The following is a 17,241-nucleotide window of genomic DNA, read 5'->3' as shown; positions in this document are numbered from 1 at the left end:
CTGCCTCCTGTCAGGACTCTATTCCATTCTCCCAGTTTCTCCATCTCCGCCGCATCTGCTCCGACGATGCCACCTTCCACACCAGTGCTTCCGACATGGCTTCCTTTTTCCTCAACTGAGGATTCCCCTCTACCGTGGTTGACACGGCCCTCGACCGTGTCCATTCTATCTCCCGCACTTCTGCCCTCACGCCTGCCCCTCCCTTCGGGAACCACGATAGGGTTCCCCTTGTCCTCACCTTTCACCCCACCAGCCTCCACATTCAACGGATCATCCTCTGCCATTTCCGCCATCTCCAAAGTGATCCCACCACCAAACGCATCTTCCCCTCACCTCCCCTTTCAGCATTCCGTAGGGACCGCTCCCTCCGAGACACCCTAGTCCACTCCTCTATCACCTCCAGCACCCCTTCCCCTTCGCCTGGCACCTTCCCGTGCAAGCGGAGGAGATGTAACACCTGCTCCTATACCTCCCCCCTTTCCACTGTCCAGGGCCCCAAACACCCCTTCCAGGTGAAACAGCGATTTACTTGTACTTCTCGCAATCTAGTATACTGTATTCGCTGCTCACGATGCGGTCTCCTCTACATTGGGGAGACCAAACGCAGATTGGGTGACCGCTTTGCGGAACACCTCCGTTCAGTCTGTAAGGGTGACCCCGAGCTTCCGGTCGCCTGTCATTTTAATTCACCGCTCCATTCCCACTCGGACCTCACCGTCCTTGGCCTCTTGCATTGTTCCACAGAAGCTCACCGTAAACTCGAGGAACAGCACCTCATCTTCCGATTAGGCACTTTACGGCCTTCCGGACTCAATATCGAGTTCAAAAATTTCAGATCATAACCTCTGCCCCTATTACATTTTTACTTACTTTTTTACCCACACCTTTGTTTTGGCCTCCCCCCCTTTTTTCTCTCTCTCTCTCCCACATGGCAGCTGTCTCTGCCAGCGCATTTCACACCTAATCTAGAGCCGTCTTTTGTCTCCACTAGTCCTATCACCATCTCGTCTCGTTTTGAATACCTCTTAATGTCTCTTCACTTCTCTTTTGTTCTCTCCCAGCCTGGCCTCTTAATCTATTTCATTTCCTGCGCTTCTTAATTTCCGGTGCTTCTTTAGTCTTGACAAAGGGTTCACCTGAAACGTTGACTCTATTTTCTCTCCACGGATGTTGCCTGGCCTGCTGACTTTTTCCAGCATTTTCTGTTGTTATTTCGGATTTCCAGCATCTGCAGTATTTTGCTATCAAGAAGATTTACATGGTTGATATCAGAAATGCGAGGGTATACATATCAGGAAAGGATGAACAGGCTGGGTCTCTTTTGTCTTGAAAAAAGAAGGCTGAGAGGTGAGCTAATAGAGGTCTTTAAAATTATGAAAGGTTTTGATAGAGTAGATACAGAGAGAGTGTTTCCACTTGTGGGGAAGAGCATAACTAGAGGCCATCAATATAAGATGGTCACCAAGAAATCCAATAGGGAATTCAGAAGAAACTTCTTTACCCAAAGAGTGGTGAGAATGTGGAACTTGCTACCACAGGGAGTGGTTGAAGCGAATAGTAAAGATGCATTTAAGGGGAAGCTAGACAAGCATCTGAGGGAGAAGGGAATAGAGGGTTATGCTGATAGATTTAGAGGAGGCTCGAGTGGAGCATAAACGCCGGCATGGACTGGTTGGGCCGAATGGCCTGTTTCTGTGCCGTATATCCTATGTGAATGGATTCTAATTACATTGTTTAAACGCTCTGATTGTCTTTGCTTCTGGATATTATTTTACTTGTAAATAAATTTGATCACGTAGTTTTAGCTTACACACAATACTTTTTGCCTTCAAAAGTGGCGGAAAAATGTGGTGGGCACCCTACATAATCTCCAGTAAGCAGTTTACCATAATTCGGGCTCAGTTGGAGTCTAGGCATGCTAACCTGTATATCACAGTCAATCAAGAAACAGGTTTCATTTTGTAAGGGACTAGGTTTGTTTATGCACAGCTGTGAACACGAGAGCAGGTGTCGCTGGGGGAAAAGCCTAAGGTGTAACAAAAACAGGTGTGTGGAAGTATGTCTTTACACAAATGTTGGTAAATGCCTGGAATAATCTGTTAGACAGATAGTAGAGACAAAATGATTAGAGGTTTTCAAAATGAAGCTGGATGTTAGGCTGGAGTAGTAAAACCATGAGAACATCAGAAATATGAACAGGAGTAGGCCATATGGCCCCCTGAACCTGTTCCACCATTCAATAAGATCATGGCTGAACTCTTGCATCACCTCCACTTTTACACCACCTCCATTTTCCCACCCTATCCCCATATCCCTTGATTCCCTTAGTACCCAAAAATCTATCGATCTCAGTCTGGAATATACTCGACGAATGAGCATCCACAGCCCTCTGGGGTGGAGAATTCCAAAGATTCACAACCCTCTGTGTGAAAAAATGTCTCCTCATCTCAGTCCTAAATGGCAAACCCCTTATCCTGAGACTGTGACCCCTAATTCTAGTCTTCCCAGCCAGGGGAAACCGTCTCTCAGCATCTACTCTGTCAAGCCCCTTAAGAATTTTATATGTTTCAATGAGATCATCTCTCATTCTTCTAAACTCCAGAAAATATAGACCCATTCTACTCAATCTCTCCTCATAGGACAGCCCTCTCCTCCCAGGAATCAATTTAGTGAACCTTTGTTGCACCCCCTCTAAGGCAAGTATATCCTTCCTTGGGTAAGGAGACCAGAACTGTACACAGTACTCCAGGTGTGGTCTCACCAAAGCCCTATATAATTTCAGCAAGGCATCCTTACTCTTATACTGCAATCCACTTAGAATAAAGGCTAACATACCATTTGACTTCCGAATTGCTTGCTGTACCTGCATGTTAACTTTTTGTGATTTGAGTACAAGGACACCCAAATCCCTCAGAAACCCAGCATTTACTAGCCTCTCACCTTTTAAAAAATATTCTGCTTTTCCATTCTTCCTACCAAAGTGGATAATTTCAAACATTGCCACATTATACTCCATCTGCCACCTTCTTACCCAATCACTTAACCGGTCTATATCCCTTTGCAGCCTCTTTACATCCTCCTCACAGCTTACTTTCCCACCCAGGTTTGTAGCGTCAGCAAACTTGGATATATTACAGTAGGTCCCCTAATCTAAGTCATTGACATAAATTGTAAATAGCTGAGGCACAAGCACTGATCCTTGCGACGCTCCACGTGTTACCCTGCCATCCTGAAAATGACCCGTTTATTCCTACTCTGTTTTCTGTCCGTTAAACAATCCTCAATCCATCCAAAATTACCCCGAATCCCAAGAGCACTAATCTTGTGTAACAACCTATTATGTGGCACCTTACCGAATGCCTTCTGAAAATCCAAATATACTACATCCACTGTGATTTTCCAAGTGCCCTGTTACCATGTCCTTAATAATAGATTTCCCCTACTACTGACGTCAGGTTCACTGGCCTATAGTTCCCTGTTTTCTCTCTTCCTTCTAGGGTTTACATTGATGGATTGATTGTTTTTAGCAACCTAGACTTTTATCATGACTTTTATAATGATTGCGGTTTTCCTTGTCTATTTTTTCTTTGACTTGCTTGGTAACCATGCTCAAAGTCTAGATTCCCAATTTTAACCAAACCTGCTCAGCGGGTTTGGGGCGAATGCCAATTTTACACCCCGGCTGATTTTAAGCTCTATTTACTTTAATGGGGAGTAAAATAGGGTAGGGTGTAAAATGGGTGTCTGTCCCGAATCCGCCCCATTCCAGCTGGGCGGGTTAGTTTAATATCGGGTCCTAGAGGTTGATAAAGAGAGTATGGCAATAGGTTCCCCTATGCACCAATTGTATCTGCATGAAATTGATTCCTCATGAGCTTATGCTTACTTCCTGTTTTAAGTCACTTTGGCCTTACAAGCTTAACTTTTATCCTAAATATAGCCTTGGTTTCTGCCCACGTCATGAACTTCAAGTGGCAGTTTTCTCGCAGCCCACTTATTTATTATAATTGAATATTCGTTAGACCATAGATTTTCAGATTGGAATCTGCAGACCAAAGGAGATCAGCAAGATCATCAGATTTCTGTCACTGTAGGATTAGGCATATGTTGCACAAGTTTAGTGTCTCAAAAATTCTGTATTTATTTTAAATGTATTTCAATACATTTCTGATGCTAACTTTATTAAAATCTGCATTAATAATACTACAGTACTTTCTTTTGAAGCTGACACTGTCTGTCAGAAATTAGGACTGGAGGTCCCTGGAAGTATGTCGGTATTCGCAGATGGTCCCCCAGTTAGAAAAGTTTGAAGTCCACTATTTTAGACTACACCCTAGGTTTCTTAAAAAAATTGGTTTCTCATTTCCATTTCAAACAAGAGAGTTATTCCAGCATTTTATCCTCCTCCTCATCAGTCAAAGCTGAATTACAGTTCCCTTAAGTAAGTGCATTCAAAACTGTTTATGTAACCTGTACTGAAGAAAGAACTTGCATTTATATGGTACCTTCACAGTTAACAAATACTTTAGAAGTATTGGCACTGTTGTCCTGTAGGCAAACTAGACAGCCATTTAGCACACAGCAAACTTCTGGAAATAAGATAGATGACCAGTTCATTTGTTTTTGGTGCTGTTAGTTGAGAGCTAAGTTTTGGTTAAGATACTGAGAGAACTTTTGTGCTCTTCTTCAAATAATGTCATGGAATCAGCTACATCCACCTGAAAAGGTAGCTGGGGTCTTAGTTTAACATCTCACCTGAAAGGTAACCTCCAATAATGCAGCACTCCCTGCACTGGTGTCAGCCTAGATTATGTGCTTGAGTCCTGGAGTGGAGCTTGAATTCACAACTATCTGATTTAGAAGTGATAGTACTACCACTGAGCCAACCTGGCACTAAGTAATTTCTTTTGTAAATTCTCCTCGACTTATCTTAGCTCATGGCTCCAGAGTTACAAGAAAGGCCACCTCCAAACAGAAAGTGGCTAAGTGCATGGTGGAATATGAGAGTTTCTTTTGTTGACTTTAAAAAAAAATCGTAACACTGCAGTGGGCTTGATGTTTTCATGTTCTACACACAATCAACACTGCCAGATCTTCCAGAGTCAGCCCTAATTTAATATTTATGGTGAGCTGCTGATTTGGAGAGGGTCTGCTACTGGGATTTTGCTTAGTGGAGGGAGGGAGGTGGAATTTTCAATGCTGCTGCAGTCATTTCAAGGGGACATAGATGTGGCAGGAAAAAAATTGTCCAGTGCCTGGAAATAGCCTCAAAGAATGAACCGATACAGGTGTAGAGCTGCTGCTTCAGGAAATGGGCAAAAGGAGGCTTGTCCTGTTCAGGAGTCCACCGATTGCATGGTAGGAGGTGGTGCAAGTTGTGAGTGCTGTGTCCAACATCCAGAGGACCTGAGTGCAGATGAGAAAGTTAACACTTTGACTGAGGCCACAGGCAAGGCATTCTTTGCAGCTTGGTTTTCCAAGACACAGCAGAGCCTGAAAATCCGGTATGAACATTTAAAAGGAGAGTCTGTGTGGTGACATCACTGAAACAAACAGTGTGAAGAATCTGGAACATGATGTCATTTCTAATGCAGAGGAAGGAGCGGCGGAGCTCGAGGAATAAAAGTTAAGTGTTCAATTATTTATTCGTGTTTTAATATTTAACTATATAGTTTATTAAGGGGTGACTTAACACACGAGAGGCAAGGGCAAAAAACAAACTATTGTGGTAAAACCACCAATGAACTCCTGTACAAATGAATAACTGTCTTTAAAGCAATGTTACAGCACCTATGTCCGTTTGCTGATGTAAACAAGCTTTCTGTAAAAACCCTGAAACAACGCGATGACGTCATCACGTTGGTCACGTGGTGCCCCGAGTGGCGGGAAACGTGATGACGTCATGACGTCAGAGGTGGGAGGTTCTGAGTTCAGACCTCGTGGAACAAGCTACTGTATAGACCTGTTTGCTGTTGCTCCTGCATGTTTTTGTTTTGTTCACCAGTTTAATTAAATTCAGTTAATTTACTGAACTGACTCGACCTCAGTGATTTAGATAGGAATCCGTTGATTCCTACACTATCATCTTTATGTAGATCAATATAATAGGCTAAATATACTAAACTGAGAAACCAAATTAAATTCATCTGATAATTTAGTATTAAAGGTATAGTAATCTGGGATGTTATGATTAAGGTTATCCACCAGGTGGTGCTATAGCTAGTGTTGCTACTGGTTAAGGTCAGCGGAGGTGGAATGGGAGGATGCAGGCCTGTATGTTTGTTACGCAGTTGTTTAATAAAGTACACGGACTAATTCTAATATCTCGCCTCTTCGAGTTCCTTGTTTCCCTACATGGATTTATCACATTTGGCGACGAGGTAAAAGGACACTGAATAAAGAGAAGTCTGCCGGGACTTTTAAAAAAAAAACAAACTCACGAGCTAAAGTTAGTTACCAATTGGACGAGAGCATGGCTGCCACGGTAGGAACGGTCTCCGCTTTTGATATTCAAGCACAAACCTGGGAGGAATACTGTGAAGTGTTGGGTTATTTCTTCGAAGCAAATGAAATAAATGATGCCGGAAAAAGGAAAGCCATTCTGCTTAGTTCAGTGGGAAGCCAAACCTACAGTTTGATGAAGAATCTGCTCACTCCTGAAAAGCCTGGAAACAAATCAATTGTTGAATTAGTGGCCTTGCTAAAAGAACATTTCAACCCTAAGCCTAGTGAGATTGTACAGCGATTCAAGTTTAATTCAAGGAACAGGAAAGAGGAAGAGAGTGTAATGGACTATGTAGCAGTGTTGCGTAAATTAGCACAAGATTGCAATTATGGGAACAACCTGAAGGAAATGCTGAGAGATAGGCTAGTTTGCGGAATAATGGACGACCGAATGCAGCGTAGATTATTATCCGAGACTGGGCTTACTTATGGAAAAAGCATTGGAACTTGCTCAAGCCATAGAGACAGCGAACCGAGATGTAAAAGAAATACAGGGTTCAGACAGGGCTAATGCTAAGCAAGTTGCAGGTCAGGTTATTGTGCACAAGTTAAACATGCATCAGAAACCACAACGTGAGCATGTGAAGGCATGTTATAGATGCAAGAGCGATCACCTGGCGAGTGAATGCCGGTTTCTGGAGGAAAAGTGCCACAAGTGTGGGAAACAAGGACACATAAAACGAGCATGCAGGGCAAAATCACCTGTGGAGGAATCCAAACCAAAAGGGGGAGGAAAGCAAAACCAAGTAAGAGAAGTGAAAAAACATGGAGCACACCACATCAGTGGGGAAGCTGAGGAAGAAGAGGACATGTTCATAATGTATAGCATGTTAGGAGCCACTTTTGGAATGTTCTCTATCACCTTGCAACTGACAGTAAATGACTCTAAAGTGAACTTTGAAGTTGATACAGGGTGCGGTGTAACCATAATGAACAGGGCAGAGTACTCAAAATTGTGGAACTGTGCAAAAGTTCCAGAGTTAAAGTCTTGCTCTCTGCATCTTAAAACATATACAGGTGAACGAGTAGCGACATTAGGTGCAGCTAATGTAACTGTGCAACACAGGGACACAGTGGAACAGCTACCTGTAGTTATAGTATCGGGTACCGGACCAAACCTGTTAGGTCGGGGCTGGATAAAAGAACTTAAATTAGACTGGGGAGCAGTAAATCAAATAGATGAGGGCAAACAGTTGACTTTGCAAGAAGTGTTGAGTGAACATGAGAATGTGTTCAAGGAGGAACTTGGCACATTTAATGGCCCCCCCAGCTAAGATATATGTAGACAAGGAGGCACCGCCAAGGTTTTTTAAACAACGACCTGTGCCTTATGCCATGAAACCAAAGGTAGAGGGTGAGCTTGACCGTCTATTGAGAGAGAACATACTGGAGCCAGTGAAATGTTCAGAATTGGCAGCTCCCATAGTACCTGTTTTAAAACCGGACAATTCGGTAAGACTCTGTGGAGATTATAAATTGACAGTCAATCGGGTGTCCAAACTAGAGCAGTATCCTATTCCCAAAACAGAGGATCTCTTTGCAAACCTGGCTGGAGGAAAGAAATTCACAAAGTTGGATATGAGTCATGCATACTTGCAGATTACACTGGATGACGAATCAAAGAAGTATGTTACCATAAATACACACAAGGGCTTGTTTACATATAACCGCTTACCGTTTGGTGTCTCATCTAGTCCAGAGGACAATCGAAGGTGTACTGCAAGGGATTCCACATGTTTCCATCTATCTGGATGACATTCTGGTGATGGGAAGAACCGACCAGGAGCATCTGAGCACTCAGAGAGGTACTACAGAGATTGGAGAGGGCAGGGTTATGGCTCAAGAAGAGTAAGTGCACTTTCCTGGGGAATGAGGCAGTGTTCCTGGGGAATGAGGCAGTGTTCCTGGGACACAGAGTGGACGCCACCGGGCTCCATCCAATCAAGGAGAAGGTACAAGCACTGCAGGACGCCCCTGCTCCTACCAATGTGGCTGAGTTAAAAGCTTACCTGGGACTGCTGAACTATTATAACAGGTTTTTACCAAACTTGTCAACAGTGTTAGCACCTCTTCACAAACTACTGCGCAAGGAGACACAGTGGCAGTGGGGAGAGGAGCAGGGGGTTTCATTTGAACAGTCCAAGAAACTGATGCTGTCGTCGGATGTGCTGGTTCACTACAATGAAGAGGAAGACATCATTCTCTCTTGTGACGCTTCACCTTACGGGGTGGGGGCAGTTCTTTCACACCGCATGAAAGATGGAACTGAAAGACCAATAGGGTTTATGTCCCGAACTCTAACACCAGCAGAAAAAAACTATTCCCAGTTATACAAAGAGGGGTTAGCAGTAATGTTTGGGTTACAGAGGTTCCACAAGTACATATATGGCAAGAAGTTCACCATATGCACCGATCATAAACCTCTTCTCTCTCTTTTCAATGAAATGAAAGCAGTTCCACAGATGGTGTCACCCCGGATCCAGAGGTGGGCAGTGACGTTGAGGGCATATGAGTATGTTTTGGAGAAGGAGATGCGGTCCTTACCAGGAATTTCAGTTATGGACCAAAGTGGATTCCTGGCTTCATAGACTCAATGACAGGTCCAGTATCATACAAGGTCATGTTGGGAGATGGTAGGGTAGTACGCAGACATGTAGATCAGATACTTGCCAGACAAGGGGAAATTGAAATTGAGGTTCCAGATGCAATGGCTGCCCCCAGTTATCCAAGTGCATCTGTGGTGCCACCACCATGGACAGAGACAATTACACAGGAACCCATTCGTCAAGAGGGAACCATCGTTGCCGAGTCAGATACTCTGAGCACTGCTCAGGAGCAGCTGGTGGCTTCACCACAAACAAGCAGGGACTTTACTGTTAGACATTCACAAAGGACTCGCAAGCCACCAGAGAGATTGGTACTGACCTGTTAGATTCATCAAGTATTGAACATAGTGAATGGACACTTCTTATGTGACCCTTAGGAATGGATGTTTGTTAAGAAATTCATACTGAAATCTTAAGGGGGCAGGAATATAGTAATCTGGGATGTTACGATTAAGGTTATCCACCAGGTGGTGCTGTAGCTAGTGCTGCTACTGGTTAAGGTTAGCGGAGGTGGAATGGGAGGATACAGGCCTGAATGTTTGTTACGCAGTTGTTTAATAAAGTACACGGACTAATTCTAATATCTCGCCTCTTCGAGTTCCTTGTTTCCCTACATGGATTTATCACAAAAGGCGAATAAGCAACAGAGATAAATAAATACATTTCGAGTAGAAAATGGCAGCATTGGCAGTGTGTCAGGACTGCAGAATGTAGAAATTTGTGGACAGTGAGACTGTCCTGGGTGACCACACCTGTGGGCAATGTCTATGTCTTATGTCGACACATAAGGGAGGGGGAGAAATATCTAGATCGTTTATTCCAGAATATAGTCACACCACATCGAGAGATTGACAGTAAGGGAAACCTTGTGGAGGCAGGGAAGGAGGAACTGCAGAAATGAGTCTTATCCAACAAGTACGATGTACTAGATACCTGTAGGAATAAGGAAGAAGGCTGCAGGTTGGATGGCCAGAATGCTAACCAAGGCTCCGTGGAGCAGGAGGTAATCCAAGGGTGGAAACGGTTACGAGGCTGTGTTACCTACCAGGGTAAGAGATATCTCAAATCGGCTGAAAAGAAACTTGGAAAAGGATGGGGTAGAACCAGTTGTTGTGATCCATCTCAGAACCAACGACATAGGAAAGAACACAGAGGAGGGCCTGCTGAGGGTGTATCAGGAACTAGGCGCTAAATTAAAAAGGACTTTAATCCAATAAAGAAAGGGAGGAGGGTGGAGAAAAGAATTACCTAAAAGATAAAATGGTACCAGAACTGTGAGGTTACAGCTACTGCGAAAGATTGAACCGGTCGGAGCATTTTTCTTTAGAAAAGAGAAGACTTGGAGGTGACCTGATAGAGGTCTTTAAAATTATGAATAGATTGGACAGGGTAGATGTGGAGAGAATGTTTCCACTTGATGAAGAATCCAAAACTTGTGACTATAAATACAAAATAAATACTGATGAAACCCAATAGGGAACTAAGGAGAAATTCTTTACTCAGAGTGGTTAGAATGTGGAACTTGCGACCACAGGAAGTGGTTGAGGCAAATAGCTTAGATGCTTTCAAAAGGAAACTAGAAGAGTACATGTGGGAGAAGGGCATAGAAAGCCATGGTGAAAGGCTGCGATGAGGTAGATGGAATGGGAGGAGACTCGTGTGGAGCATAAACACCAGCACAGACTCGTTGGGCTGAATGGCCTGTTTCTGTGCTGTTTGTTTTATGTAACTCTGTAAAAGAAAGAGAGATAAAAGGTTGGAGTACAAAAGGAGATAAAAATGATATAAATATTCCAAGAACATAAAAGTAACAATAAAATACCTGTTAAAGATAAAACACAGTGATAAAAAAATTAAAACATTAAATTGTCTGCGTAACAATGTACAGAGCAATTAGCAACCAAAAGTGTGTACAGTCAAAAAGTGTAAAAATACACATGAGGCATACGGGCAGGGTAGGGACAGTTATCCAAATAAGAGTTATGTGCACAAATGCACAAATTAGAAGTTTAGAAGTTAGAATGGGTTAGAAGCACAAATTCAGTTTAAAGGATAATGGCCTAGAAATTCAGTGTAGCCACTTTTGGGGTGGTAAAGTCGGGCGGGCGCGAAAGTGGAGGCCATTTCGCCGATATTCAGTAGCTTTGGCCAAGGAGTTTGGGCGAGCGCTGAAACTGGCGTTGCACTCCTATCTTTAGGCGCTAAGCCGGCGGTGCAGACTGATAACGCCGAGGCCGGGCGCAGCGCAGGTGCGGTCATGTTTTGATTGACAGCAGACACCCTGACGCCGGCCAGCTCTTAAAGGGGGAAGGGTCGACTTTGTCTGCTGCCACGCCCTGGATAGTGGAGCCCTGCAGCTAGGCCTGAACACTGCTGGTGGACCCAAATAGCGCCTGAAGCCATGCAGAAGGCCCGTGAACGAGCGCAGCGCTTCTCAGAGCATGCTTTGAGGGTGCTGCTTAGGGGTTTGGAAAAGAAAAGAGAGATCTTGTGCCCGGACAGTGGCAAGAAGGCTAGAAGGCAGTACAGGAGAGCCTGGAGGGAAATCGCCCAGAGGGTCTCAGCCAACAGCGATGTCCCCAGGACTGGTGACCAATGCCGCAAGAAGTACAACGACCTCACTCGGTTGGTCAGGGCGAGTACCCTTTCCAGTGTCCTCCTCATCCTTGCATGTGCACCTCACATTATGGGCAAAGGGACCTCAAAGGCCTAATGGCCAGCCCTCCTCCCGCAGCTATGGCACTGGCATGATCATCAATAGCACTTTCTGCACTTTACACACTGGCCAAGCTATTTGACCATGGGAGGCAGTGCACACAACAACAGGGCACCACACTGGCCAAGCTATTCGACCATGGGAGGCAGTGCACACAACAACAGGGCACCACGCTGTACTTAGAGGCCGTCCTTTCTCTTGCAGGCCAAGCTGGCGCAGAATCTGAAGAGCCGGACTGTCACCGGGGGAGGCCGTGTCCAGTTCCAGGAGCTCAGTGACCTGGAGGAGCGCGTGGCTCGACTCATGCGTGCCCGGGTGGTTGGCCCCGTAGCTATTGGAGATGCCGACCCTGTGCTGGGCCCCAATGGTAAGGACATGACCGTTTGGACCTCTCTCGTTCCCCTTGCGCTTCAGATCTACATCCTTTGCCACTGTCCCACCAATGCGCATAATGCCAACACTCATGCCTCCCTCGCTGACGCCCTGTCCTCACTCTAAAGCTACTCTTGTGCCTTCCTGCTTTCAGCTGGTGAGGAGGAGGTCCCTGAAGCTGAGAGTGCCAGTCCCTCGGAAGAGGAGGACGACGAGGACCAAGGGGAAGGCGGCACATTGGGGGAACCCTCATCCGCGCCAGGGGATGGCAATGGAGGGGACACGTCTTGCCTGGAGGAGAGCCAGGGGGAAGTGTTGCAGGGGGGTGTAGCTCCTGGGCCCAGTGGCGTCCAGGCACGCGGGAAGGGTCGGGCAGCACGGCTGCCTTCTCCCCAGAGGGGGGAAGTGTTGCAGGGGAGGGCAGTTGCTGGGCCCAGTGGCGTCCAGGCACGCGGGAAGGGTCGGGCAGCACGGCTGCCTTCTCCCCAGAGGGGGGAAGTGTTGCAGGGGAGGGCAGTTGCTGGGCCCAGTGGCGTCCAGGCACGCGGGAAGGGTCGGGCAGCTCGGCGGCCTTCTCCCCAGAGGGAGAGTCCGGCCTCCAGTCCGGAGACGGTCCTCGCCCAGGAGGTGCGCCTCCTTGATGAAATGTCCGCGGACTCGGAGCGGCGCCACACCGAGTTCATGGGGGTTGTGGGACAGTTGCCTCAGGCCATTGAGTCCCTGGCTCATAGTGTGGCCGATTTCGGGGACTCACAGGCCAGGGGTGTCGACCAACTCGTGGCAGCACAGGACGCGAGTCGAGAGTTCCTGAGTGGTGCCGTGCAGACACTGGCTGGTCTGTTGCGGGCACAGACCAGGGCAGTTCGGGCACTCACTTCTGCCACACTCGCTGTGTCACGGACGCATCACCAGGGCACCCGCCGCCCTGCTGCAGCACAGCGGTCTGGCCTTCACCAGATTGCTGCGCTTGCTGCAGTGCCAGCCCGGCCGAGTGCCAGTGTCTCTGGCGACCAGCGAGCGCCTGGCATCAGCCAGCTTGCCCCCATTGCTGCAGCTGCCACTGCCACTCCCTCAGCCAAGCTGCGACGAGCTGCTGGTGAGACTGATGCTGCCCAGCTGCAGCAGTCAGCAGCCGGCCCCTCCAGGGCCGGACCTCGTCTAGGCCGACCCCCAAGGGCATCTGCCGTCACGCATTGTGCCCCTCGGGAGCCTTCCCCCAGCCTTGCAACACCCACAGGGCCCAGGTTGAGGCGGAGCAACAGGTCGGGCAGGGGCCGGAGAAGCCTGCACAAGGACTCGTCCTCTCGGCACACCAAGTAGAGTGTGTTGCCAACTTTTTTTTATATGGGGGTGTTTGTGTTCTGTATGGGGGGGGTTTGTCTTGGTTAGGCCGAGGATGAAGGCCAATTGGATGGACAAGTTTTGTTATTCCTCCCCAGGTTGTGGGAGTGAGATATGTTTTTGACTGTTTTTTGGGGGTCTTGTCTGTTTTTCTGTTTCATGTGGGAAGGGCCCTGAGTTTGTTAAATAAAGCTTTTTATTTATTCAGCTTGTCCAGGTGTCATGTTTCAAGTGGTTGCTGCGTTAACCGGCTGAGGGCTTGCGGAGCGGCTGCATTCAGGTGCGTTCATTGCCACAAGCCATTCTCTGAGAGGGGGCCTAGAAGTGTCGTTCAATAAGCTGCCGGCGGACGGCCCTTGGACCTTGTGGCTCCCTCCTGGGCTGGTACTCCTCCTCCTCCTCCTCCTCCTCATGGTCCTCCTGCTCGCCCTCCTGAGGTGGTGGTCCAACGTGAGGTGGCAGTGCCTGAGTCCTGCGGATAGCCAGGTTGTGCAGCATGCAGCAAACGACGACGAACTGGGAGACTCTATCCGGCGAATACTGTAGAGATCCGCCGGAACGATCCAGGCAGCGGAACCGTTGCTTGAGGACGCCAATCGTTTGCTCTATGATGTTCCTTGTGGCTTGATGGCTTTCGTTGTATGCCTCCTCAGCAGGGGTCCTGGGCGCGCGGAGCGGGGTCATGAGCCATGTACACAAAGGGTAGCCCTTGTCCCCAATAAGCCATCCCCTTGGTGGAGGCTGTGCCTCGAACATGTCAGCCACAGTAGTCTGGTGCAGGATAAATGCATCGTGGCTGTTTCCTGGAAAGCGGGCATTGACAGCTAGGATGCGCTGCCTGTGGTCACACACCAGCTGTACATTGAGGGAATGGTAGCCCTTCCGGTTGCGGTAATCCTCGGCATTGTCGATAGGTGCCCGCATAGCCACATGCGTGCAGTCAATGGCGCCCTGCACCATGGGGAAGTCGGCGATCCTGGCAAATCCGACTGCATGCTGCTCCTGCCTCTCTAGGGTCATGGGGAAGGAGATGAATTGGTGTCTCCTTGCGAAAAGGGCATCGGTGACCTGCCGGATGCAGCGATGCACGGCGAACTGGGAGATGTTCGCTATGTCCCCAGCAGCGGCTTGGAAGGATCCGCTTGCATAAAAGTTCAGAGCCACCGTGACCTTCACTTCCACCGAGAGAGACGTCCTGCACATCAGCTGTGGACGCAGATCTCTGTGAAGCAGCTGGCAGATCTCTGCAACCACCTCCCTTCTGAAGCGCAGCCTCTTAACACAATGCGCGGCAGTCATGGTGAGATAGGACACCTGCTGCCGGTATTTCCTGAGTGGGTAAGGCCTACGTTGCCGACGCCTGATGGCCCCTCTGCATCTAGGCATGGCTGGCCCTCTCACACGGCGTCTGCGAGCCCTTCGCACATAATGCTGGAACTGAGGGTTGGAACCCCATGCAGCCCCCATAATAAACTTGCAAACAGTGAAATCACAATGAGTCAAATTTCCAAGCTCTGGCCAGAAGCCAAAAATACCTCTCCTATGTTGTCCCAAATCAGTAAGGTCTGTTCCTTGGTCTCTGTCCAGAAATCCAAAGCACTAAAGTCGTTGCAGCAAAATGGCTGGCCTTTATAGTTCAGTCTAAGTGCCCTTTAATTAGCGCTCCCCGAGGCCCGCAGGGCCTCTGCTGCGTTCCACTTCAGAGTTCTTAACAGCGCCACGCCCACATTGGGCGGGCGCCACTGAATTTCTGGTTTGGGGCGCACAAACAGCGTTGCACGACGAAATGACGTCACAAGCTGCGCGCGCAGCTGAGCGGGCGCAAACACTTTGCGCCGGCGCTAAATGTCAACTGAAGTTGGGCGTCGGCGCAGATCGGCCTGCGCCCGGGCGCTAAGTGCCTAGCGCTCGAAATCTACCCCTCTTATGGCGCTAATGGCTGGCGAACGCAACTGAATTTCTAGGCCATGATGTAGTAGCTATTACAGAGACCTGGCTTCAAGCTGGGCATGATTAGGAGCTAAATATTCTAGGCTATGGGATCTTCAGTAAGGACAGGGAAATTGGGAAAGAAGGAGGAATAGCAATATTGATAAAAGACACAATCGCAGCAATGGAAAGAAAGGACAGGCACTGGAAACGAAATGGGTAGAGCTAAGGAACAGTAAGGGATACAAGCCTCTGGTGGGAGTTGTCTACAGTCCTCCTGACAATAGTGATGTAGTGGGAGGATGTATAAGTACGGATATCAGGGACACATGCAGCATAACCGTGATTTATAATGGGAGATTTAATGTAATCAAGACAATTTTCTGGAACAATATGTTTTAGAACCGACAAGAGATAAGGCCATACTAGATTTAGTGATGAGTAATAAACCAGAAATAGTTAACAATCTGACCGTAAGAGAACATCACGTGAATAATGACCATAAATTATTGAATTTGATAATAGGTTTGAGAGGGAGAAGCAAGAATCATAAAGTAAGATTTTAAATTTAAGTAAGGCAAACTTCAAAGGGATGAAAAATAAATTGACCACAGTAAATTGGGCTGAGCTGCTAATGGGTAAACCCACAGACAAACAAGGACGCTTTTACAATACAGAACCAGTACATGCCCCATAAAAGGCAAAAGCACCACTTGTGCAGCTAAGCAACCATGGTCAGCAAGCAAAGTAAGAGATAATGGCCCAGAAATTCGGGTCGAGGGCTTCCCGCGGGTGCAAGCCTCCGACCTGCACTTGCCTTGCGCGCCGGCCGTTGCGCTGTGGGCCCCCGTGGAATTCCAATCCTGGGCCTGCTCCAACTGCCGGCGCGCAGTGCTTGCGTATCCCAGGGGCACAGTTAGTTCGATGCGTCCCCTGGGATCACGTGGGCCATGGGGAGCCAATCGGAGCAGGGAATGCTTCATTCATAAGTTTGACAGGAAGGGCTGTCAAACTTATAAATACTATAAGCCCCAAAACATCACTAAATCTTCAAATAAATTTTTTAAAAATCACATTTTTTAAATAAACTATAAATTACATGAAATAACTATTTTAAACAATAATTTAAATTTTTGGAAAAAATAATTTTATTTTCTAACGGGGCTAAAAATAAACTTGCCTTTAAAGTATTTTAAAATAATAAACCTGTGGAAAAAATGTTTTAATTTTAATTAATTCACCACTTACCTTGTAAAAAGCAGGCCTTGTGACTGCTTTTTATATGTGTAACTTCTGGAGACTTACCCTCCCGGGAAAACCTGAAAAAAAAGTAAGTTCGATGCGCACGCGCAGCCTCCTGCGCACGCGTTCGACCTCTGAACCCCTTCTTTCAGGGGAACGGAAGTGTCGGTTTCCCGCACATGCGCAGTGCATGCAGGAAACCGGCACTTCCATTGGGCTTACGCGTGAGTACCCTGTGCGTACTCACCCGAGGAGACCCAAATTTCTGGGCCATTAATATCAAGCTCAAAGAAAAGGCTTCCACAATTGCAAGGAAAAGTGGAAATCTAACCAGATGGGGAGAGCTATAAAAAGCAACAAAGGGATATAAAAAAAGTATTATGAGCTGCAAAATGGGAGTACGAACAAAAAATTACAACAGATATCAAAGCTAACAGTACAAGTTTTTATAAATATATTAAGAGAAAGAGAGTGGTAAGGGGGAATGTGGGCCCATTAAAGATAGATGCAGCTGTTAGTATAATGGATAAT

This window comes from Somniosus microcephalus, chromosome 8 (assembly GCF_052327205.1).
Source record: "Somniosus microcephalus isolate GS21.2 chromosome 8, FLI_Smic_1.0, whole genome shotgun sequence".
Taxonomy (NCBI): domain Eukaryota; kingdom Metazoa; phylum Chordata; class Chondrichthyes; order Squaliformes; family Somniosidae; genus Somniosus; species Somniosus microcephalus.
This window is presented reverse-complemented; position numbering follows the sequence as displayed.